Raw genomic sequence first — 23,326 nt, 5'->3', positions numbered from 1 at the left:
CAATGTTTGATCTTTTTCTGAAGAATGCACCAACCTCTTGGAGTAGCTGAAGATTCAGGTGGGGAACAGTTGGCACGAGATCCCACAACAGTGCAGTGTGCTAGTACTGCAGACAGGACCCTGGAAGGTGTTGAAACTCTATGAGTGCAGCAAGCAATTTTCCAAGAGATTGGAGCTTTCAACTTATCTGGCAGTGGGTCGAAAAATTTAGTTTCGTTTTTTTTGCTTCATGGGTGGGTCCTAAGCAGAAAACAGCGATAAGATCTCAACAGTGCCACTGGAGGTCCAGCACATTGTAAAAGGCTGGTTGTGGCAGCTGCCGGTACTGCAAACTGCAGCGCTGCAGAGGAAAACTGCTTTTTCAGTTTTTAAAAAATCAAACAAGCTGTGTAAACAAAGAAAACTGCTCGCATGGTTTGAATAAAAAATTGAACAAGCTCCTTAAAAGGGGCAGGCCTGCAAAAATGAACCTGTCTAAAAAAAGGAAACAGAAAGCTGTACTTGTAAAACAGAAGACCTGTAGATTCAAACACATGGGATCCAGGGTGAGCTAGCAAATTGGATAAAAAATTGGCTTGGTGATAGGAGGCAGAGGGTGGTAGTGGAGGTTTGTTTTTCAGATTGGAGGCCGGTGACCAGTGGTGTGCCGCAGGGATCAGTGCTGGGTCCTCTGTTATTCGTCATATATATTAATGACTTGGATGTGAATGTAGGGGGCATGATTAGTAAGTTTGCAGATGACACCAAAATTGGTGGTATAGTGGACAGTGAAGAAGGTTGTCTAAGGTTACAACAGGATATAGATCAACTGGGAAAGTGGGGCAAGGGAGTGGCAAATGGAATTTAACACAGACAAGTGCGAAGTGATGCATTTTGGGAAGTTAAACCAGGTCAGGACATATACAGTGAATGGCAGGGCCCTGGAGAGTGTTGTTGAGCAGAGAGACCTTGGGCTGCAAGTACATAGTTCCCTGAAAGTGGCAACACAGGTAGACAGGGTGGTGAAGGAGGCGTATGGCATGCTTGCCTTCATCGGCCGAGGCATTGAGTACAAGGTTTGGGACGTCATGTTACAGTTGTACATAACATTGGTTAGGCCGCATTTGGAGTACTGTGTGCAGTTCTGGTCGCCGCACTACAGGAAAGATGTGATTAAGCTAGAGAGGGTGCAGAAAAGATTCACAAGGCTGTTGCCTGGTTTGGAGGGCTTGAGTTATAAAGAGAGATTGGATAGGCTGGGTCTGTTTTCCCTGGAGCGAAGGAGACTGAGAGGGGACGTGATAGAGGTATATAAAATGATGAGAGGCATAGATAGGGTAGATAGCCAGAGTCTGTTTCCCTTTGTAGGGGTGACTAAAACTAGAGGGCATAGCTTTAAGGTGAGAGGGAGGAGGTTTAAAGGGGATCGAACGGGTAAATCTTTCACACAAAGAATAGTGGGTATCTGGAATGAGCTGCCTGAGGAGGTGGTGGAGGCAGGAACAGTAGCAACATTTAAGAGGCATCTGGACAGGTACTTCAATGAGCAAGGCAGAGAGGGATATGGAATTAATGCAGGCAGGTGGGATTAGTATAGATAGGCATTATGGTCGGCATGGACGCGGTGGGCCAAAGGGCCTGTTTCTATGCTGTACGACTCTATGATTCTATGTAAAACAGAGAACCTGTAAAAGAAGTTTGCTTGTGAAAAAGAAAACCTGTAAATGTCTTATGTTTATATATTTTTTTTAAAGCAGGATCATCCAGAAAATAGCTATCATGTATCCAGTTGTGGATTGGAAGGCATCGGATATAGCGTCTGAATTTAAACTGTTTCAACAGTGGATGGAACTGTGCTTCTTGGATCAAGAAGTGAGAAAACCATAGAAACAAGCTGTGGAAATCAAGATTGCACTGGGCAATGAGGGACTGCAATGGATCAACACATCAGGATTGTAAGCTGAGGATCAGAAGGACCCTAGCAAGCTATGGACATTCCTGGAGCAGCAACTCAAGGTGAAGGTCGATTTCTGAGTTCAAGGCTTGTGCTTATAACCAACCAGCAAAGGCAAGATGAGGCCATTGACCAGTTTCCTGCAAGGTGCTGAGACAAAGCTCAAGAATGTGACTTCACAGATATCAAATTGTCGGAATGGTTTATAGAACTAGTAATTGCGTCTGCCCCAGTAGAGGCCTTTCAAAAAGACATGCTAGAAAAGGCACACCTTTGATATACTACTCAATGATGGAGGGAAATTTGAAGCCATCATGGCTGGGCGCCAACAGTTACAAGCATTAGGTGCAGTTACGGCAATTGGTACGGTAACTAAGGCTCAGAAGACTACTAAATCTTGTGGAAAATGTGGCCTGACTCATCCAATTCACAGTTGTCCAGTGTACCAGGACCAGTGCAAAGCTTGTGGCATGTGAGGACATCGGACAAGGCAGTGCAGAAGGCTGAGCTCAGGTATTGTACACAGGAATGGTGGTGGATCACATGCTGAGAGAACGTCTGCAAGACAGGATAGCAAATGCCACAAAAGGTATGCCAACACACAACAAATGTCCAAACAGGTACATCAGGTTGGCAGAGAGACAGATTGTCAGGAGGACACGGGCAAAGAATGCACTCATGTGAACAGCGAGCAAGCATTTCATATAGTCAATTTGGATTAACATATCAATGCTATCATGAAATCTGAAGCATTTACCATGATCAGGGATTATATGTCCACAGAAGAGTGGCAAGCATAAGCTCAGAGTAAAAATCGACACTGGAGCAAGTGCAAATATTCTACTCATCTGTATACTGAAGAATATGTATCTAAAGAAATGGGAATCTATGGTACAACCCGTTGACTGCCTAGAATAGTTCTCCAATCAAGTGCATTGGAACGATAACCTCACAGTGCAGCGAGGGGAGACCAGATGGCTGTCACAGATGTTTTATAATGTAAACACAACTGGCCCAGCTCTCACAGGACTTCCAGTATGCGAAGATTTATGAATTGTCACAATACATGAAGTCAATAATGCACCGAAGATGACACAAAATATCCTGGTCGTGTGTATTGGGTCAGTCACGCAAAGGCTGGGAGTCTTGACACGAAGAGACGATATGACCGAATCTCTCCTTGGGCTTCAGTTCAGTGCAGCAAATACCCAGAGGCCAGTAATTAGTGATGTTGCCAATCATCATTTTTCTAAGCTTTCCAAACAAGGGAGGAAGAAGGCATTGTACGACAGGCAAGCAGGACCAGAATTAGCTTGATTGTGAGTAGGACAGAAGGTCACAGTCCTCAATCATGTGTTGGGAACTTGAGCTTCCTGCAGAGGTTGTTAGGATATGCAACCAGCCCAGATCGTACGAATTCCAGACACTCAATGGTGCGATTCTCAGTCAGAACCGAAGTCAACTCAGAGAGGTGTACAACAACACTGCATGTGACAACCCTGCGGCATCACGGATACGTTCAAAGGAGGGGAGGCAGAAAGTAGGTAACTATAGGCCAGTTAGCTTGACGTTTGTCGTGGGGAAGATATTAGAATCACTCATTAAGGAGGCTGTAGCTGGGCACTTAGAGAAACTCAAGGTAATCAGGAATAGTCAACATGGCTTTGTGAAAGGGAAATCATGTTTAACCAATTTATTGGAGTTTTTTGAAGGAGTGACATTTGCTGTGGATAAAGGGGAGCCTGTTGACGTACTGTACTTGGATTTCCAAAGGCATTTGACAAAGTGCCACGTAAAAGGTTATTGCGCAAAGTAGGAGCTCATGGTATAGGGGGTAACATATTAGCATGGACAGAAAATTGGCTGGCTGGCAGAAAATAGAGAGTAGGCATAAATTGGTCCTTTCCTGATTGGCAGGATGTGACAAGTGGAGTCCCGCAGGGTCTGTGCTGGGGCCTCAACTTTTTATAATTTATATCAATGACTTAGATGAGGGAAGCAATGGCATGGTAGCTAAATTTGCAGGTGACACAAAGATAGGTAGAAAAGTATGTTGTGAAGAGGACATAAAGAGGTTGCAGACTGATATAGATAGGTTGAGTAAGAGGGCAAAAATCTGGCAGATGGAGTATAATGTGAGAAAATATGAAGTTGTTCACTTTGGCAGGAAGAATTAAAAAGCAGAGTATTACGTAAAAGGAGAACTCGGTGTTCTAGTGCATGAGTCACAAAAAGTTAGTCTGCAGGTACAGCAAGTAATAAAGAAGGCAAACGGAATGCTGTCCTTTATTACGAGAGGAATTGAAAATAAAAGTAAGGATGTTATGCTTCAGTTATACAGCGCACTGGTGAGACCACATCTGGAATACTGTGTGCAGTTTTGGTCTCCTTATTTAAGGAAGGATGCAAATGTATTGGAGGCAGTTCAGAAGATTGACAGATTGATACCTAGAATGAGCGGGTTGTCTTATGAGGAAAGGTTGGACAGACTGGGTTTGTTTTCACTGGAGTTTAGAACAGTGAGGGGAGACTTGATTGAAGTTTATAAGGTCCTGAACGGTCTTGACAAGGTGGATGTGGAAAGGATGTTTCCTGTTGTGGGTGAGTCCAGAGTTAGGGGGCACTGTTTTAAAATTTTAGGACAGAGATGAGGAGAAATTTTTTCTCTCAGAGGGTTGTGCGACTTTGGAACTCTCTGCTTCAGAAAGTGGTGGGAGCGGGGTCATTGAATAGTTTTACAGCGGAGGTAGATAGATTCTTGTTAGATAAGGGAATCAAAGCTTATTGGGGGAGTGCGGAATTCAAGACACAAACAAATCAGCCATGATCTTATTGAATGGCGGAGTAGGCTCGAGGGGCTGAATGGCCTACTTCTGCTCCTAATTCGTATGTTCGTAAAGACAAAGTCTGAAGATGAGCGTACAGTGGCAATGAGCACAGAGTAAGAATATGCGAACCAGCGTTCCGAGTCACCAGAGTCTCAGAGGAGTCATCGAGATGAGCTCAGCTCTGGGAAGTGGTTTACGATAACAAAGATCAGGATGAATAAGCAAACCTCCTCTACATTTTAGAGAGTGTTAAACCTGCTTACTTGCAAATAACATTTTGTTTTAATCATATATAGTTAGTCTGAACTGCGACATCATTGAATATTGTACATGTTTTTATCTTTGGAAAAAGGGGGATGTTGTGGAACCACCTTAAGAAGGGATCACCTTGAAGTGACTGTAAATGAAGGTCACCAGAGGAAGTGATGTCACCTTACACATGACCAGGGAGTTGTGGGTGTAAGTCGACAGAGTGAGATGTGTGTTGGTATAGAAATGTTCTAGTTAAGTTATAATAAAAACCCGCATACTATTTGGATATTACTTGTAATCCTGTGAGTCTTACAATAGCTCAGATACCAAAGGAACAAATAATATTACATAGATAAAAGCAAAATACTGCGTATGCTGGAAATGAAAAGCAGAGTAGGGCATATGACTCCTCAAGATTCCTTTGCTATTCGATGAAATCATGGCAGATCTTTTTTTTATTCGTTCGTGGGATGTGGCGTCGCTCGCTGGGCCAGCATTTATTGCCCATCCCTAATTGCCCTTGAGAAGGTGGGGGTGAGCTACCTTCTTGAACCACTGCAGTCCAATGTGGTGTAGGTACACCCACAGTGCTGTTAGGAAGGGAGTTCCAGGATTTTGACCCTGTGACAGTGAAGGAACGGCGATATAGTTCCAAGTCAGGATGGTGTGTGTCTTGGAGAGGAACTTGCAGGTGGTGGTGTTCCCACGCATCTGCTGCCCTTGTCCTTCTAGGTGGTAGTGGTCTTGGGTTTGAAAGGTGCTGTCTAAGGAGCCTTGGTGAGTTAGTGCAGCGCATCTTGTAGATGGCACACCACGGTGGTAGAGGGAGTGAATGTTGAGGGCGGTAGCAGGAGTGCCAATCAAGCAGGCTGCTTTGTTCTGAATGGTGTCGAGCTTCTTGAGTGTTGTTGGAGCTGCACCCATCCAGGCAAGTGCAGAGTATTCCATCACACTCCTGACTTGTGCCTTGTAGATGGTGGACAGGCTTTGGGGAGTGAGTTACTTGCTGCAAGATTCCTAGCCTCTGACCTGCTTTCTAGCCATGGTATTTATATGGCTACTGCAGTTTCTGGTCAATGGTAACCCCCAGGATGTTGATAGTGGGGGAATCAGCAATCATAATGCCATTAAATGTCAAGGGGAGATGGTTAGATTCTCTCTTCTTGGAGATGGTTATTGCCTGGCACTTGCATGGCACAAATGTTACTTGCCACTTATCAGCCCAAGTCTGGATATTGTCCAGGTCTTGCTACATTTCTACACGGACTGCTTCTGTATCTGAGGAATCACGAATGGTGCTAAACATTGTGCAATCATCAGCGAACATCCCCACTTCTGACCTTATGATTGAAGGAAGGTCATTGAAGAAGCAGCTGAAGATGGTTGAGCCTAAGACACTGCCCTGAGGAACTCCTGCAGTGATTTCCTAGAGCTGAGATGATTGACCTCCAACAATCACAACCATCTTCCTTTGTGCTATGTATGACTCCAACCAGCAGAGAGTTTTCCCCCTGATTCCCATTGACTCCAGTTTTGCTAGGGCTCCTTGATGCCATCCTCAGTCAAATGCTGCCTTAATGTCAAAGGCAGTCACTCTCATCTCACCTCTGGAGTTCAGCTCTATTGTCCATGTTTGAACCAAGGCTGTAATGAGGTCAGGAGCTGAGTGGTCCTGGCAGAACCCAAACACAGAGTTACTGAGCCGGTGATTGCTAAGCAAGTGCTGCTTGATAGCACTGTCAACAACACCTTCCATCACTTTACTGATGATTGAAAGCAGACTGATGGGTTGGTAATTGGCCGGGTTGGACTTGTCCTGCTTTTTGTGTACAGGATATACCTGGGCAATTTTCCACATTGCCAGGTAGATGCCAGTGTTGTAACTGTACTGGAACAGCTTAGCTAGGGGTGAGGCAAGTTCTGGAGCACAGGTCTTCTGTACTATTGCCAGAATGCTGTCAGGGCCCATAGCCTTTGTAGTATCCAGTGCCTTCAGCTGTTTCATGATATCACCTGGAGTGAATCGGATTGGCTGAAGATTGGCATCTGTGATGCTGGGGACATCAGGAGGAGGCCGAGATGGATCAACAACTCGGCACTTCTGGCTGAACATGGATGCAAATGCTTCAGCCTTATCTTTCGCACTGATGTGCTGGGCTCCCCCATCATTGAGGATGGGGATATTTGTGGAGGCACCTCCTGTCAGTTGTTTAATTGTCCACCATTGATGACTGGATGTGGTAGGATTGCAGAGCTTAGATCTGATGCATTGCTTGTGGGATCGCTTAACCCTGTCTATCACGTGCTGCTGTTTGCCATGCAAGTAGTCCTGTGTTGTAGCTTCACCAGGTTGACACTTCATTTTTAGGTATGCCTGATGATACTCCTGGCATGCTCTCCTGCACTCTTCATTGAGCTAGGGTTGGTCCCCCAGCTTGATGGTAATGGCAGAGTGGGGGATATGCCGTGCCATGAGGTTACAGATTGTGGTTGACTACAATTCTGCTGCTGCTGATGGTCCACAGCACCTCATGGGAAGTGATTTATGACTTTAACCCCTTATAGGGCCTAAACCAAATCAGGAGTACATCCCTATGAATCTCCTTTAATTAAGTTCAAACCAGGCACTTATTTGGGTCCAAGGAATTGAACTAGCTTTCCCTCAAAGAAAGAAAACTAACAGATAATATTACCATCTTTTGAATAGCCTATTTTTAATAATTATGGCTAACTCATAAATATCCCAGGTATTGTAATGGTCTGGGAAATTCTCTTCAATATGTATCTTTCCACCTAAAGAGACACAGAGAGGGGGTTCTTGTAGTTGTATGCAGAATACTACATGAGACAATTTATTAACTTTTATATATTTAGTTAAGAATTGAACATGCAATACACTTTTAAGTGGATAAGTATATCACAATATCAAATATTGCTTAGAGATGTAACGCATAATCTTAATTCTAACATAGAATCCAAAAGTTTAACCTTGCTATAATATTACAGCAAAGTATCTTAGAATATTCATCAAAATTTAAAATAAACTTTTACCTTAAATTCCCTGAATAAGCCATGGGGTGAGAAGTATTATTTGAAGAATGCAGCACTTCTAATTTTTACTTCGTATTCCCTCATGTTTATACTATTTCTAAGGTTTCATATGACCTTTTAACATATAGGTGTAACCTTTCTGTGTGCACTTTTCTTGCTTTCAAGATCTATATTTGGTAGTATCATTAATTAACATCTCCCCTTAATATTTTACTGGAAACCCCCTGCTCTTGAAGTTGTGAGCATTCATATGGTCAAATGTTTATAATTGTGTTTACATGACCTCTTGTTCCTGTAAGTACTATTCCATTTTATTGTTTTATTATCTATAATTGTGTTTTATGGTAGGTTGAACCCTCTTTGTGGGTTAATCTGCCTACATTTACCAACACCATCAATTAATTACATTTATGGCTACCTTGGTGATAGTGGTGTCTGGGACATTGTAAGGTATGATTCCGTGAGTATGACTATGTCAGGCTGGTGCTTGATTAGTCTGTGGGACAACTCTCCCAATTTTAGCACAAGCCCCCAGATGTTAGTAAGGAGGACTTTACAGGGTCGACAAGGCTGGGTTTGCTGTTGTCGTTTCCAGTTCCTAGGTTAATGCTGGGCAGTCCATCCAGTTTCATTCCTTTTCTTAGGCTTTGTAGCGGTTTGATACAACTGAGTGGCTTGCTAGAGCATTTAAGAGTTAACCACATTGCTGTGGGGCTGGAGTCACATGTAGGCCAGACCAGATAAGGATGACAGATTTCCTTCCCTAAAGGACATTAGTGAACCAGATGGGTTTTTACAACAATCGACAGTGGTTTAATGGTCACAATTACACTAGCTGTTAATTCCAGATTATTAATTGAAATCAAATTCCACCATCTGCCGTGGTGGGATTTGAACCCATGTCCCCAGAGCATTAGCCTGGGGCTCTGGGTTGCTAGTCTAGTGACATTACCACTATACTACCGCCTCCCCACAACCGCCTCTGCCTCAACTCTACGTTCCTGTCCTATCCCAACATCCCTTGATTCCTCTCATGTCAAAAATTTATCAAGCTCTGTCTTGAATATACTCAGTGATTGAGCAGCCACCGCCCTCTGCGGTTTTCATTTGACATTGCCGAGTAAAGTGGACGTTTTGAACAGTGTGAAAGAAATTGAAGATTTACCAGCTAGTCACACAGAAACATGGCATTTCTGAATCTTAAGCTCCTCCCTCGGTGCTGCACTGTCGTACCCGTCTAGATTATAGGCTCAAGACTCAGAGTTCAGCTTCATCCCACAGACCGTGACTCAGAGATCTGAGTGGTATCAACTGAGCCAAGACAATCTGGTTAATTAGAAATGCAAAAGCAAATTAACATCTTGCTAAAGTTGCCTCCATGCCTAATTTTCAACCAGGCGGGAGATCTCCCCTTGATAAATTCTGCTGGGCAGGACAAGCTGACAAATATTTTACAACTTGAATCGCTAATTCATGACTTACAGATCAGTTCTCTGCAGAGATCTCCACGGGTATGCAGGATAACGCAGCAGGCTGGCAATTCTGCAGATGACAAGCACAAATTGTGTGTGATGCCTTGCTTCCATTCAAACAAAAAGGCCCATAGCTATTCATTTAACATTTTTAAGATTGAATAATCAAAGTTGACAGTAAACATTTCAAAAGGTTACATTTATTTGCCAGCTCACAAGAAAATGGGATTATTCTTCAATTTTATTCCTTAAATAGAATATACAGCACAGAAACAGGCCATTTGGCCTAATTAGTCTGTGCTAGCATTTACACGCTACACTTAAATAACGTGGGCAAGAAATTGGGCATGTCAGCACCCATTTTCAGGCACTATAAGTGCCCTTACAGCTCCAAAATGGCACCCATGATTCGTGTACTCACATGTGGGAAAGGTTGCACCAGATACAGGTACGCACACTGAATGGCCACTGAAATTATGCAGAGCAGGCAGATCCTGATGCCAATCAGTGTGCAATGCTGTGCCAGTCAATGCCCTCTCTTAACCTCGCACAGCTGAACGTGTTCAACAGCAGGAAGGACCGCCCACTATTGCTGTTTAAAGGGCTCATCAACCACTTACAGCTTAGTTGCTGGTTGATTTCTCCTGGTTGTTACTTCTATTCTACAAGTGTTTGATGCTTTCTATAGTGCTTAATGTTGCAAAAGTCTACAGGAAGTTGTGTGACAGGTGCTGAAGGAGCTTTTGCTGATTTCAATGCTTCTGCACAAACCAATTGCTCCCAGACATGGGTGCAGTAGTAGGGATTCCCCTTGGAATAGAGCATGACTGGGAGAATGAACAGAGGCCATACAGAGGAGAACAAGCTGGTGGAAGACAGAGGAGGAGGAGGAGGAGGAGGAGGAGGGGGAGAAGGGCTCTCAGCAAGAGGCCATTCCTGCCTAGGTTTTAAGGGAGCAATTCTCCAACCTGAACCTCAGCGAAGAACAATGTGTGAGATGTCTGCACTTCAATAAGGACATTCTCACTGACATCTTCCACCTGCTGCAGCCACAACTGCAACCTCAGAGCAGGGCAAGGACCGCATTGCCAGTGGTTGTGAAGGTGATTGTGCCGATCAACTTTTATGCATCTGGCTCCTTTCATGCTGGAGCTGGAAATATTTGCAACATCTCACACTTTGCCATCCACTGTTGGGCAAGGGAGATTGCTGAGAGGCTCTATACAATGAGAACTAACTATATTTCATTGAGAACTAACTATATTTCATTCTCTCTTGCCATAGACAAGCAGGCCGAGAAAGAATGTGGCTTCGCTAGGATCGCAGGCTTCCCCATGGTGCAGGGTGCCAGTAACTGCACACACATCACTTGGAGGGGGCCGGATGCCAACTCTGCCCATTACTGGAATTGAAATTGATTCCACTCCCTCAACGTCCAGCTGGGGTGTGACCATGGGCAGTGAATCATGCAGGTCAATGCCCAGAATCTTGGCAGCAGCCATAATGCCTTCATTCTGTGGCCGTCCACTGTGCCAGCTGCATTTGAGCCACCATGGCAAACCAAAGGTTGGCTACTGAGTGACCAGGGCTATCCACTGACGACATGGTTAATAACTCCCATGCTCAACTTACACAGCGAGAGCAGAGTATGAAGAGCCCAGAGAGAGAACGAGAGTTCACTCAGAGAGTGGGAAACAGCAAGAGTGGAGTGGAGCATAAAGAGCCCGGAGAGAGAGCGAGAGTTCATTCAGAGAGTGGAAACAGCAAGAGCAGAGCGGAGCATAAAGAGCCCGGGAAAGAGACAGTTTACTCAGACAGCGGGAAACAACGAGAGTGGAGCATAAAGAGCCCAGAGAGAGAGGGAAGAGTTCACTGAGAGAATGGGAAGCAGTGAGAGAGGAGCGGGGAATAAAGAACCCGGGAGAGAGAGCGAGGGTTCATTCAGAGAACAGGAAACAGTGAGAAGGGGCGGGGCATAAAGAGCCCGGTAGAGAGAGCGAGTGTACATTCAGAGAACAGGAAACAGTGAGAGAGGGGCGGGACATAAAGAGTCTGGGAGGGAGAACGAGAGTTCATTCAGAGAACAGGAAACAGCGAGAGAGGAGCGGGGCATAAAGAGCCCGGGAGAGAGAGAGAGTTCATTCAGAGAACAGGAAACAGAGATAGAGGGGCGGGGCATAAAGAGCCCGGGAGAGAGAGCGAGTTCATTCAGAGAACAGGAAACAGTGAGAGAGGGGCGGGGCATAAAGAGCCCGGGAGAGAGTGCAAGAGTTCAATCAGAGAACAGGAAACAGTGAGAGAGGGGCTAGCTGCTGCTGCTGCTACTAATCTGCCAGCATTCTGAAAGAAAAATCAAGGTGTGACATAACAGGGAAGCAGGTAGGTGATTAGCTGGTGAGTATTTCCTAGTTATCTAAACTAAGAAATAAATTGGTGTGTCGTAGCTTTTCTTATGGTAACGTTTATTACTACCAATAAGGTTTATTAAATTTTAATAAGGTTTATCAGTATTAATAAGGTTTACTAACATTAGTAAGGTTTATTAACAGTAGTAATGTTTATTAGTATTGGTAAAGGTTTATTAGCATTAGCAGTAGCAAGGTCATTAATTAATAAATAAAGGAATGGTAGGGCTGCTCCAACCTTTACAGTGCACATCCTGAGCTATGTGGAATCTCCAGGATGCTTCCCATGTCCGAGATAACCATATGTGCAGGAGATGTCGTCAGTTGCAGCAGCTTGAGCTCCAGGTTTTGGAACCTGAGCACTGTGGTGCATTGTGAGGTTGAGAGCTTCGTGGAGGAATAGAGGAAATGGGTGACCACCAGTCAAGAAGAAACAGGCAGGTAGTGCAGGATGTCCCTGACTGCGTCTCACTTTCCAACAAGTTTGCAGTTCTGAATACTGAGGAAAGTGATGGTTCACCTAGGGAGTGCAGCCAGAACGAAGGCCATGGTACCATGGGTGGCGCAGCTGCACAGGGCGGTACAAGAAAGACTGGAAGAGCGATAGTGATAGGAGAATCAATAGTCAGGGGAGCATACAGGTGTTTCTGTGGCCGCAGACATGACTCCAGGATAGTGTGTTGCCCCTCTGGTGCCAAAGTCAATGATGTCACTGAGTGGCTGCAGAGCATCCTGAGTGGGGAGGGTGAACAGCCGGCAGTTGTGGTCCACGTTGGTACCAATGACTTAGGTAGAAAGACAGATGTGGTCCTGCAGAAAGAGTTTACTGAGCTAGGTAAGAAATTAGCAAACAGGACCTCAAAAGCAGTAATCTCCAGATTATTCCCAGTGACATATGCAAGTGAGTACAGGAATAGAAAGATAAGACAGGTAAATGCGTGGCTGGAAAGTTGCTGCACGTTGGAGGGCTTTAGGTTCCTGGGACATTGGGAGAGGCTTTGGGGGAGATGGGACCTGTGCAGTCTGGATGGGTTACACCTGAACAGAGCCAGGACTGAGTTCCTCACGGGACGTTTCGCTAGTGCTGGTGGGGAGGATTAAACAAATTTGGCAGGGGGATGGGGACCTGAGGGTATACTCAGTTGGGACAAAATAAGAAATGAAAATGGAAGGCAGAAAATGAATGGATGAGTCTGGAAGGCAGAGGAAACAAAGGTTAGAAAATTGAAAAAAAAAGTGTTTGGCAGTGCTCAAGAGTATTGTTACGACCTGGTGAGAAAGGGGTCTAGGGGTTCCCTCTCAGCCTTTGCCTGGTTTAACCGTAATAGGGTTTAATTATTAAAACCACTGTGTATGTAGCTCCCCCTCAGTGAATCCTTGTTCACTGAACTCCAATTGTAAGGCAAAGAAATCAACCAGACAGTTTTCCTAAATTTAAACAAGAAACGTGGAAGTTTATTAACTTTAAACTCTAATTCGGTTAACGACTACAAATACGCGACGCAACCATGCTAGCATGCATACGCGATAAACACACACGCAGATAGAGACAGAAAAGTAGAAAGAATAAAGGGGAAAAGTTTGAGGCAATAGCTGGGATTTATTTATGTAGAGTCTTTGATTGCCGTTAAGTCTTGCCCTTTCATTGGGGCCCAGTGCACGCTTTAAAACTTGTTTCAATGTCGGTGTCTTTTCTCTCTTGAGATTTAAGTGGATCCGGAGATTCATGAGAGACAGAGCTAACAAGGAGAGAGGCTCTCTTCTTCCAAGTTCAGTTGCAATCTGACCCAAACTGTGCTGTGAACAGTTCAAACAAAAACCTGGGCCAGCAGGTTAGTCATGTGACTAGTTGTCTTAACAAACTCCTGCGTTTGTGGATTCTCCATCTTTGCAGACACCCTGGAATGCTGGCTTTCTTACACATTCAATGTCTGGTGATCAAAATCCATTTGGGTTAATTTTGGAGGCACTGCCTCTTAGTATGCAAATGTTTTCCAGTCGATGCTGATCTCTTTAAACTAGTCATTTCTTCATTCCAGCAGCAGTTTAAAATTAATGTTCATATGACGAAAATAATATGCCTCATTCGTGGCAGCTGGGGTCTTCATGACAGTATCCACTTCAATGCAACGAGTATAGCAAACAAACCAGATGAGCTGAGGGTACAATTAGACATGTGGCACTATGATATCATAGCTATTGCAAAAACATGGCTTAAGGAAGAACAGAAATGGCAGCTCAACATTCCTGGTTACAGGGGTTTCAGACGTGATAGGGAGGAGTTAAGAAAGGAGGGGGAGTAGCAACTTTGGTCAAAGAAACAATTACAGCTGTGGGGAAGGATGACATGTTGGAAGGTTCATCAAATGAGGCCATATGAATTGAGGTAAGGAACAAAAACAGGGCAATCACACTGCTGGGTGTGAAATATAGACCCCCAAACAGTCAGAGGGAGATAAAAGAGCAGATATGTGGGCAAATCTCTGAGAAGTGCAAGTACAATAGGGCAGTAATAGTAGGGGATTTTAACTACCCCAATATTAACTGGAATAGTTTTAGTGTGAAAGGAATTGAGGGAACAGAGTTCTTGAGATGCAATCAGGAGAACTTGTTTGGCCAGTATGTAGCAAGTTTTAGGAAATGAAGATGGGCAGGTGGAAGGAGTGGCAGTGGGAGAGCATTTTGGTGGTAGTGATCCTAATTCAGTCAGTTTTAACATAATTATGGAAAAGGACAGCGATAGAAGAGGAGTTAGAGTTCTCAATTGGGGCAAGGCCAATTTTACTAAACTGAGGAGTGATTTAGCGAAAGTGAACTGGAAACAGCTACTTGAAGGTAGTGTTAGAGCAGTGGGAAGATTCAAAGGGGAGATTCAAGGGGTTCAGAGTAAACATGTTCCCACAAAGAAAAAGACTGGGATGGCCAAATCTAGAGCTCCATGGATGTCAAGTAGCTTATAGGTAAGATAAGGCAGAAAATGAAAGCTTATGTCCGACACCAAGAACTCAATACTACAGAAAGCCGAGAGGAGTATGGGAGAGAAGTGGAGGGGTGAAATCAAAAAGGAAATTAGGAAAGCTAAGAGAGGGCATGAAAGAATATTGGCAAGCAAAATCAAGGTCAACCCAAAGATGTTTTATCAGTACATTAAGAGTAAGAGGATAACTAAGGAAAGAGTAGGGCCCATAAAAGACCAAAAAGGTAACCTATGTGTAGGGGCAGAAGATGTTGATATTGTTCTTAATGAATACTTTGTGTCCGTCTTAACAAAAGAGGGTGACGATGCAGATATTGTAGTTAAGGAAGAGGGGTGTGAAGTATTGGATGTGATAAACATAGGGAGAGAGGAAATAGTAATGGGATTAGCATCCTTGAAAGTTGATAAATCACCAGGGCCGGATGAAATGCACCTCAGGCTGTTAAAAGAGCAAGAGAGGAAATAGCAGAAGATCTGACCATCCTGGGTACTGCCTGTGTGGAGTTTGCAAGTTCTCCCTGTGTCTGCGTGGGTTTTCTCTGGGTGCTCCGGTTTCCTCCCACATGCCAAAAGACTTGCAGGTTGATAGGTTAATTGGCCATTATAAATTGCCCCTAGTATAGGTAGGTGGTAAGGAAATATAGGGAAGGTGGGGATGTGGTAGGAATATGGAATTCGTGTAGGATTAGTATAAATGGGTGGTTGATGGTCGGCACAGACTCGGTGGGCCGAAGGGCCTGTTTCAGTGCTGTATCTCTAAAACTAAAACTAAAACTAAAACTTTTCCAGTCCTCACTGGATACAGGTATAGTGCATGGTGCCGGAGGATTGGAGGACTGCTAACGTTGTACCTCTATTTAAAAAGGGAGCAAGGGATAAACCAAATAATTACAGGCCGGTCAGTCTAACCTCAGTAATGGGCAAATTATTGTAATCAATTCTGAGACAGGATAAACTGTGACTTAGAAGGGCACAGATTAATCAAGGATAGTCAATATGGATTTATTAAGGGAAGATCTTGTCTGGCCAACTTGATTGAATTTTTTGAAGAAGTAACAAGGAAGATTGATGAGGGTAATGTAGTTGATGTGGTCTACATGGATTTTAGCAAGGCTTTTGACAAGGTGGATAGATGGAATTAAGAGGTCAGAAATGAGAAAATTGAATGGTGGAATAGATCTGAGGGGACAAAAATGCCTACTGGGATCATAGAAGCATGGGAAATAGGAGCAGGAGTAGGCCATTCAGCCCATCGAGCCTGCGCTGCCATTCAAACAGATCATGGCTGATCATCTACCTCTACACCATTTTTGCTGCACTATCCCCATATACCTTGATGTCATTAATATCCAGATATCTATTGATTTCTGTCTTGAACATGCTCAATGATTGAGCTTCCACAGTCCTCTGGGGTAGAGAATTCCACAGATTCACCACCCTCTGAGTAAAGAAATTCCTCCTCATCTCAGTCTTAAATGGCCTGCCCCTTATTCTGAGATTGTATCCCTTGGTTCTAGACTCACCAGCCAGAGGAAACATCCTATCCACATCTACCCTGTCACGTCCTGTAAGAATTTTGTAAGTTTAAATGAGATCACCTCTCATTCTTCGAAACACTAGAGAATACAGGCCCAGTTTCTGCAATCTCTCCTCATAAGGCAATTTGCCCCATACCAGGGATTTGTCTGGTGAACCTCCTTTGTACTCCCTCTATGGCAAGTATATCCTTCCTTAAATAAGGAGACCAAAACTGTACACAATACTCCAGATGCAGTCTCATCAAGGCTTTATACAATTGCAGCAAAACATATTTACTCCTGTAGCCTAATCTCCTTGCAATGAAGGCCAACACACCATTCGCCTTCTTAATTGCTTGCTGCACCTGCATACTAACTTTTAGTGACTCATGAACAAGGACGTCCAGGTCCCTTTGGACATTAACATTTCCCAACCTCTCACCATTTAAGAAATACTCTGCCTTTCTGCTTTTTCTATCAACATGGATCACTTCCTATGGAATGACAGCCAATTCAATATCTTTTTGTTTTGTGATGACAATTTTCTCACCTCCTCTACAGTTGTATTGAGCCTTGGTGAGATCAGAACCTGGAGCATTGTGTACAGTTTGGTCTCCTTACCAAAGGAAGAATGTACTTGCCATAGAGGGAGTAATGCACCTGGGATGACTGTATTGTCCTATGAGGGGAGATTGGGCCGATATTCCCTAGAGTTTAGAAGAATGAGAGGTGATCTCATTGAAGCATACAAAATTCTTAACAGGGCTTGACAGGGTAGATGCAGGAAGGATGTTTCCCCTGACTGAGGGATCTAGAATCAGAGGACATAGTCTCAGAATAAGAGGTAGGCAATTTAGGACAGAGCTGAGGAAGAATTTCTTCACTCAGAGGGTGGTGAGTCTTTGGAATTCTCTACCCGAGAGGGCTGCAGATGTTCAGTCATTGAGTAGGTTTAAGACAGAGATCGATAGATTTCTGGATATTAAAGATATCAAAGGATATGCGAACAGTGCAAGAAAGTGGCATTGAGACCGAAGATTAGCTATGATCTAGTTGAATGGCAAACAGGCTTGAGGGGCCAAATGGCCTACTCCTGCTCCTACTTCCTATGTTCCTATGTTCCTAAGCAGGGCTAGGGTTGGACTGTACAGGTACCAGCTGCCCTCTGCACAGATGGCCATCCATCACTTGTGAGTCTCTGCAGTGTCTGCATGTTTTTTTGGTTGCTAGGGAAGTGGTTCACTGCTCAGCCAGGCTTGGTCCTATCCTCACCCAATGCCCACACAAAGAAAGACTCAGATTTACATTGCGTTTATCACATCTTCTAAAACATCTCAAAGTGCGTCCCACTATGAATTACGTTTTGGAGTGCAGTGGTACTGTTATCTAGACAATGAATGAAGGCATCCTTCAAGGAAACTGCTTGAAAGATTGAATAAGCTTAATGGTGTGAGGCAATAAGATTAACCAACACAAGTTGGAATAATGATTGGATGCAATCAGAGCCACTTGAAGCAGTTTATATTGTGGAATCTGCAAATATTGTGCCACAGTTGTTCCGTAAAGTTGAGGTCATCCAGAACACTGCTGCCCCTTTCTTAACTCACACCAAGTCCCATTCATCTATCACCCCTGTGCTCGCTGACCTACATTGGCTCCTGGTCAAGCTACGTTTTAACTTTAAAATTCTCATCCTTGATTTCAAATTCCCTCCATGGATTGCCCCTCCCTATGTCTGTAACCTCCTCCAGCCCCACAACCCGTCGAGATCTCTGTGCTGCTCTAATTCTGGCCCCTTGTGCATCCCTGATTTTAATCCCTCCACCATTGTTGACCGCGCCTTCAGCTGCCTAGGCCCTAAGTTCTGGAATATCCTCCATACACTTCTCCGCCTCTCTACCTTACTTTCCTCCTTTAGGACACTCCCTTTGGTCATCTGATTTAATGTCTCCTTGTGTGGCTCAGTATCCTATTTTGTTTTAGAGTCATGGAGTCCTGGAGCCATAACGGCACAGAAGGAGGCCATTCAACCCTTCAGGTCCATGCTGGCTCGCTGTAGAGCAATCCAATCAGTCCCATTCCCCAGCTTTATCCCCATAGCCCAGTAAATTTATTTCCCTCGTGCCCATCCAATTTCCTTTAAAAATCATTTATCATCTCTGCTTCCACCACCCTCATAGGCAGCAAGTTCCAGGTCATTACCACTTACTGCGTAAAAATGTTCTTCCTCACAATTCTTGCCCAAAACCTTAAATCTGTGTCCCCTATGTTACGTTCACGCAATACGGACTTCTGAACTATAAATATGAACTTAAGAGGTAAACCCGAAACAGACACTTTCCTGTAAAACAAAATGAAGTTGAGAGGTCAGGTGACCTTTTCTTTCTTGCCAATTCACGTGGAACTACAAGAACCCCGAGCTAATTGTCATGTCTGGACAAGGCTTGGCGAAGTCATTAAAATGCAAATGAGCTTTCTGGACATATCTTTGAGAAGTCATTAAAATGCAAATGACTCTCCTGTGGTAATGTCTGCATTTCTCCAACTAATTAAAAAAACAACTGGGATCACAATACTTTTTTTATTCTTTCACAGGATGTGAGTGTCGCTGGCTAGGCCAGCAATTGTTGCCCATCCCTAATTGCCCTTGAGAAGGTAATGATGAGCTGTCTTCTTGAACTGCTGCAGTCCATGTGGTTTAGGTACACCAACAGTGCTGTTAGGAAGGGAGTTCCAGGATTTCGACCCAGCAACAATAAAGGAACGGAGATATAGTTCCAAGTCAGGATGGTGTGTGGCTTGGAGGGAACTTGCAGGTGGTGGTGTTGCCATGCATCTGCTGCCCTTGTCCTTCTAGGTGGGTAGAGGTCGTGGGTTTGGAAGGTGCTGTCTAAGGAGACTTGGTGTGGTGCTGCAGTGCATCTTGTAGATGGTACACACTTCTGCCACTGTGCGTTGGTGGTGGAGGGAGTGAATGTTGAAGGGGGTGGATGCGGTGCCAATCAAACGGGCTGTCTTGTTCTAGATTGTGTCGAGCTTCATGTGTGTTGTTGGAGCTGCACCCATCCAGGCATTGTGGAAAGTATTCCATCACACTCCTGACTTGTGCCTTGGACATGGTGGACAGGCTTTAGGAAGTTGGGAAATGAGTTACTCACCACAGAATTTCCAGCCTCTGTCCTGCTCTTGTAGCCACAGCACTTATATGGCTGCTCCAGTTCAGTTTCTGGTCAAAGGTAAACCCCCAGGATGTTGATAGTGGGGTGTTCAGCATCGGTAATGCCATTTAATGTCAAGGGGACATGGTTGGATTCACTCTTGTTGGAGATGATCATTGCCTGGCACTTGTGTGGCGCGAATGTAACTTACCACTTATCAGCCCAAGTCTGAATGTTTGTTGGCACAGACTGCTTCAATTGCAGACTGTTCGACTCCAAGCTTGAAATCCATAAAATGGGTGTGAAACACTCTATTTTATCAAGATGGTATGTGGATGAGTGATACCCAGACTTCATTGTCTGACAATGGCCTAACCATCAGAAACTATGAGGACAATGGAAAGAGATGCTCTGGTCACATGACAGAAACTAGATTTCTCATAAGAGGTTTTAATGAGGCACATTCTGGGAAAAAATGAAGGGTGAAAAACATCTATGCCAACAAAGAGAAAGACCCTGCCTAAGACCACCAGTTTTATGCCACATGTAGGCAGAGACTCGAGTTGGCCCTGAACTCTCCACCTGAGGAAGCATATCAGGGCTTTACCATTGAACCTTAACTGGAGTATAACAAGAGAAATCTGCTACTAAGAACATAAAACAGCAGCAAATCTGTCCTACTAAACCGCCAGAGTTTTTCTTCACTCTACAAAAAAAGATTACAGGCCTGCATCATTTGAAGTCTTCACCCCCAGGGAAAAGCAAGTGTAACAGAGAACTCTTGACATCATAAGACCTAATCGTATGCTAACTTTATAATCACAATTTTTTCTTGAGTGTGTGTGTATCTGAATGAATGTGAGAGTGGGTGTAGTTGCGTAAATTCAGGTGTTGAAAAATAAACATTTATTTTTTATTTGAAATCTTACAAGAAAACCTGTCATTTGTCTGTTCCTGACAATTAAAGCGCTCAGGCACTAAAACAATTGTTTTAAACACATTGTCTTTGGTCAGCCAAGAGGTGAAAAGGGAGACCCATTCTATCATCTCTCTCCTGTCTGGAACACCTATTCCTTGTACCACCTGGCACGGTAGTTGGAATGTGTTAGTTGACCAAGAAAGACGTACTAGTAAGAGTTCTTCAGCAATGTGTATATACTACTGTCACCTTCAAATAAAGATGGGAATAGCTTTACTTTGTCTGCCCTATCAAAACATGTCAAATTCTTGTACACTTCTATCAAATATCTGTTCAGTCTTCTTTCATCTGAGGAGAACAATTCCAGCTTCTCCAACCTAACCCGGGGCCTAAAATCCCTCATTCCTGGAACCATTCTAGTAAATCTCCTCTGCACTTTCTCAAAGACCCTCACATCCTTCCTAAAGTGTGGTGACCAGAACTGGATGCAATACTCTAGTTGTGGCCTAACCAGAGCGTAATAGAGGTTCAGCATATCTTCCCTGCTTTTATGCTCAATACCTGTATTTATGAAGCCCAAGATCTTATAAGCTTGGTTAACTACTCTCTCAGTATGTCCTGCCACTTTTAATGATCTATGCACATGAATCCCCTCATCCCTCTGTCCCTGTATGCTCTTTAGAACTGTGCTGTTCACTCTATATAGCCTCTCCCTATCCCTTTTACCAAAATGCATCACCTTGCATTTCTCTGTATTAAATTCCATCTTCCATTTGTTTGGGACAACTTTATGATGTTAAAGGTGCTATATAAATATAAGTTGTTGTTGTTGTTGAGTTATGCCGCTCCAAGCTCCTACCTGATGCTGCCGATGCTCCAAAGTCAGAAATTTCTACCAATAGAATTCAAGTCAGGGGAATTGAGCCTAGGAAACGAGGCTGGGTTCATTAACTGGGGGGAAGAAGCGGAGATAAAGGCTGGAATTTTCCCGGGTTGCAGTCCTGACAATGGGGCCAATTCAGGGACGGGAACCTGAAAGTGCATATGGTGGGGCGTTGGATCCGATCCTCCCAGAGGCAGCCAATTAAGAGGCTGTCTAATTACGAGCAGGTCCAGGTTCCAGGTTCGGGAGGTGCATTCAGCACGGCCCGTGGATATGGCCCTCGGCCACCTTCATAGTGAGGGCGCCCCTGAGGGTCCAGCAGCATGAGCAGCAGCCATGCAATGGAGGCCCCTTTGGTAGGAGAAAAGCAGCTGCTATTGCAGCAGGTACAACATTAGCAGAGACATCAGTTTTCACAAACTGGCTGCAATGACATGCCTTCTACTTGGGGAGACCTGAGCATTGTAATTACTGCTGGCAAATGAATAAAAGCCTCAAATGTTTCACAGCGCTGACCTCCTGCTGTGGAGCTACCTCCACTGCATTGCTGGGCTCCTGTCACAGCGGGGCCCATGCAGTGCCAGGGAACTTACCTCCCACCATTAATTGAGGCGTTAACTGGCTTAATTACCTGCTCACCCCTAGGAAATTCTCCCAGAAGTGGGAACATGTCGGGGATCCATCCCAACTCCATTTTCCCTTATTTTCCCGGCCACACCCACCTCCAAATCTGCCTCCAAGGGGCCAAGAAAATTCAGGCCAAGGACTGCCAGTGAGGACTGGAAGAGATGGTGGAAAAAATTGTTGTAGTATGTCTTCAAGTGGATACATCCGTAATCTGTATACATCAAGAGACAGGGTACAATGATGTCTGTCACGTGGCACGATAGTTGGAATGTGTTAGTTGACCAAGAAAGACGTACTAGTAAGAGCTCTTCAGCAATGTGTATATACTATTGTCACCTTCAAATAAAGAACTCAGCATAATTTACCGTCCTACTTGAGTGATTGGTGAGTTTGTGTTTGAAGGATAGAAGGAAACACAACAAGCATGTCAGCATGAACTGAGAGACAGGACGAAGTGGGGAGCATGAAGTGGAAACAGACTTAGAAGCAATCTTAAAGAAATTACAAATCCAATTTAACAATACATACCCATAATTTTCCCACAGAAATGAGGACAAGTCCCCCAAATATTTGCCAAAATCTTCTGCAGTTTTCCTTTGGCTGTGATTAGGATTCAGTTCCTCGCACTGTCAGACTCAATGGGTTGAAATTTTCCTAGCGCTGCGATGATGAGCTTAGAGGCAGGGGTGCGGGAAATTGGGGGGGGGTGGCGGTCCCACATCGGAATGGGTCCTTTCCCACTGCTGGGGAGGTTTTCCATGGGCAGGCTGGAACCCGGATTGGCTGCTCGCACCACAGAGGTAGGCAGCCAACTAAGCCAATTACAGACCAAATAAAGTTTGATTTTGCGGCCATGGCAGCATTTTGCCACTGGCGGATCGCTCCTCCACTGCATTCATCTCCATGGAGGCAGCCTATCTCTGGCAGGCAAGGAAGCCATCCGAGTTGTGGAGGCTCCATGCTCCAAAGAGGGGTCACGGCCAGGAAAGTCCGCACCCACAGCCCAAACAATCCACCCGGAGGGGCTTCCCCTTCACTCTGAGGGACCTAACGGATTTGGTCCAAAAGGTTTTGCCTTTAAATGCACCCTTGCCACCAAGGGTGCCTCCATGTTAAGGCGTGCTCGCACACCCTGACCTGCCTCAGGAGCAGCAATCTTTCCCGGTGGTGCCACCGAGACCTCAGAGCAGCCAGCCCTCTGATTGGGCCAACAGCATACGGAGCCCACTTACTGTTCTTCATAGGGCAGCGAACACAGAGGCAGCCAATTAGGAGGCTGTTTCCGGGAGGATTAAGCCACCAGT

This window comes from Heterodontus francisci, chromosome 19 (genome assembly GCF_036365525.1).
Source record: "Heterodontus francisci isolate sHetFra1 chromosome 19, sHetFra1.hap1, whole genome shotgun sequence".
Classification (NCBI taxonomy): Eukaryota; Metazoa; Chordata; class Chondrichthyes; order Heterodontiformes; family Heterodontidae; genus Heterodontus; species Heterodontus francisci.
Note: the sequence above shows the minus strand (reverse complement) of the source record.